Below are 3,779 nucleotides of genomic sequence, written 5' to 3'. Positions count from 1 at the left end.
TTTTTAAATGATGTAAGTTAGATAAAATTTACAACACCAGGAATCACATGGGGAGCCATTTCGGTTCTGTAAACTAGGGACAGAAACATAGCATAACTACCCGTAGCAAAGACTGATAAGTCTAAATGAACAGAAAAAATACTATTTTTCTTAAAAGTAATTAACTATGAAGCACACAACAATAGCTTTTTTTATTGGGCTACTCCAACCAGTCTAGAATCACGCTGAAAAAAGAAACTAATTCCACTGGAAAAAAAGTAGCAGCTCCCTAGAAGTATTAAAGTCTTCCAACTTCAGATTGCTAAGATCGCCAATGGAAAACGTACTTGATACACTGCTCTGTTAAAAATTGCACTGCACCTATGCACCTCGTAGATAAAACTGTTATATCACCATTAAATCGGAATCAATCTTAGAGCAGACGCAATGGAAAATGTTTTTAAAAAGTGGGATGACATGGTAGCTGAAAGAAATTCAGTATTAAAAATTATTTTTTACCACAAAAGGTTACAATATTGGCCGCTCAATCCAATAACGTTTGACATTTTAAGCACTGTTTAATGGTTTATTGCAACTAGAGGTGATGCCTTAAAATGTTGGATGTTAAATATAAATCTACATTCAACAGAAAAAATGGGAACATTTACTCATCTTTACAAGTTTAATAATTATTTTAAATATTTGAACAAATTGTAGCTTTCTGTTATCAAATTTATGTGAAAGTAGTGCTTTACTACTTTCACATGTTTATGTATAGCAGGCTCATTTAGCTGCTTTTTAGACTAGCAAATGACATTTTCAAAGAGACTGATTTCTGAAATAACAGACGTGGTCAAAACCAAAATAAGTTATTTTTCAGTTTTCTGAAACACTTGGCAAGTAAAAATTTGGATTGGTTTTTATTAATTGATAATAGACGCTTAAATCTATGTCCGCGCACCCCTTCCATAAACTGCAACCTTCGTGTTGGAAGGGAGTAACAGGTGGAGGGGCAACCCTCCATGCTTAAGCCAAGGTGTAAGGTATCGTGCTGAGGGTTGAATGGTACCGGGGAAGCGAAAATACGATATCATGAACGATCCCCTCGGGGAACCAGGCGAAACCCCCTTGCCGTGACCTTTTACTTTCCTCTTTTCTCGTGGGACCAAAATGGAGTCACTAAACAAACAAAAAAACCAAAAACCGGGCAAGGGTTTGAAAGAACCCAGCCTTAAGCAAGGGGAGGGTTCGAAAGGACCCAACCCAAAGCAGGGGGAGGGCTCGAACGAACCCACCCTTAAGCAAAAGGGACTGTCCCAAATAGAACCCGACCTAGCCTTCAAGGGTGTGCCTCTGGCAAGACCCAGCTGGCGAAGCAAGGGATCGATTGGGAAACGTCCCTCAATAAAAACCAAAGGCGGAATCGACGCCGCCGGGAAAAGCAAAGGTCAGGGGAGGTCTCCAACAAGGAAGTCCCCCCACCCTCCTACGCAAGGCAAGAGTACACTACCTGTGTAAGGATGTGTCTACTGCAGAATGGTTGGGGAAGGAGTTTGACCAGAAGGAGTTGGTTACAGGTGGGTCATTACTTTCAGTAATGAAGGTAACAGACCTGCCGAATCCATTCAAGGTCGCCTTCCGCACCATTGATGTGTATGTCCTTCTTCGCAGACTTAAGACTTTGAACAGCGCGTTGAATACGCAATGAGGTCCCGACTGCCATCCGCTGGATTTTTCAGATCTATGGAGAGTCGGTCAAGGCCATCAGGGAAGCAGGTTTTTGAGCTGAAACCGGCTTGGACAGGGGTTTCTTCAAGATACTCTTTGATCCTAGCACGGGCAGCTCGATGGACCCGACCAACCTGAAGGGCTCCTCGCCGAATATTGAACAATATGAGGTCTCGGAGATGGAAGACGAGATTCTAGCCACTGGGGAATCTGGGGAGGAAACTCTCGCAGAGGACCTTAAGGCTATTGACTTGTCGGATATCGACGAGATCAAGGAGGCTGCTCATATGGAGGGAGCAACAGGGGGGCAGGCTGGGGACGCTAGTCGGGCCGGTGGGAGTGATGTGGCCTCCACATCTTCCACTGGGTACGGCTTAGCTGAACTGGCCAGCAACCAAGTTAACCCCACCTAAAACATGAGTTTGAAGGTGCTGCAGATCAATCTGCACCACTGCAAGGCAGCCTCTGCTGTACTCTGCAGAAGGTTTGCCAAGGAGAGCTTCGACGTCGCTCTCATACAGGAGCCATGGACTGCCAATGGAAAGATACTTGGTCTCCAAAATGCAGGTAATATATTCTATGATTATAACTATGCTACACCCAGGGCTTGTGCACTGATACTTCGATGCCTATAAACGCACCCTCACCACCTACCACAAGTCTATCCGCGATGCCAAGAAGGCTTCGTGGAGGGGCTTCTGCGAGAACATAGTGAAGAAATTAGCGACCAGCACGTTTTATCTTATGGCGTAGGTGGGAGAGCATAAATGGTTCTTAAAATTAGGAGTTAAGTCTATACAAAATAAACTTGCTACTTCTTGGGATATAAACAATACGGTTTTATGCAATGATAGTTCAGAACGCCTTAGGATGGGTTTCGTATTTTATCACGTTAGGCTTAATACGAATTTTGGAAATAAAATTACAGTAACCGTTCAGTTTAATATTTTAATAACAACTAACTTTTAAAACGCGCGTTTTACATTGGCACGAGTCACATTCAAATTTATATAGATAAGAAAGATACATTTTTATAGCGATGCGTTTCAACATCCTCCCCACCATGGACTCTTTAAAGCTGTCCATCATGACTACAAATTACACAATATTATTTTTTCTATTCGGTTTTCAGTTCTAGAGGATATACCAAATTAACTGGTCTTTTGACCGTTTTACCATTTGAAATTTTTAAGTCGCATGACCTAATATGTCCATCTCTACCAACGTAAGTCTCTTGCACAAGGGCTAAGCTCCACTTGAAGTGTCGTGGTCGTTTAGTAACACAACGTCACCTTTCGCGACAGGGTTAACTGTTTCCGAAGTTTTCAGCTTATGAGCCGACTACAACTCTAGCAGATATTCCTTTTTCCAACGGTTCCAAAACCTAGTTAGAACGTCTCTTTGATATGTTAATCGCTGCTCAAGATTTGTTCGGTTAGTTTCTGGCATAGTTCCTTCGATGGTGCGCGTCGGGAGAGCGGTTAGCCAGTCGCCAATCAAAAAATGCGAGGGAGTCAGGGGGAAGGATCGTTGGTCGCGGAGTAAGAATACGTCAGAGGGCGCGAGTTTACTATGGCCTCAACTTGAACGATAACGGAGTAGAGCTCCTCGTAGGATAAAAAGGCTTGTCCGATGACCTTTCGCATACTTGTCTTCACTGACCTCACAAGGCGCTCCCAAAATCCTCCCCACCAAGGCCCAAGCTCCACGATATACCTCCATTCGATGTGTAAATCTGCGAAATAGTCTTTGGCTTCATTAGAGCGTATACCTCTGAATAGCGCGTTGATTTCGCGTTCTGCACGTTTGAAAGTGCGCGCGTTATCGGAATATACTTTTCGGGGTATTCCGCGACGGGAAATGAAATTTTTAAAAGCCACGATGAATTTTCGAGTGGATAAATTGGTGACCAACTCTAGGTGTACCGCGCGTGTTGTGGCGCACGTAATCAATGCTACATAACATTTTTTTGTCTTATTACCTTCCTTCATAAGCAAAGGTCCGTCAAAATCGATGCCGACAACTTCATAAGGTCTCGACACTGTTATCCTATCCGACGGAAGCGGCGCGGT

This window comes from Leiobunum rupestre, chromosome 2 (assembly GCF_980474605.1).
Source record: "Leiobunum rupestre chromosome 2, qqLeiRupe1.1.hap1, whole genome shotgun sequence".
Lineage (NCBI taxonomy): Eukaryota > Metazoa > Arthropoda > Arachnida > Opiliones > Sclerosomatidae > Leiobunum > Leiobunum rupestre.
This window is presented reverse-complemented; position numbering follows the sequence as displayed.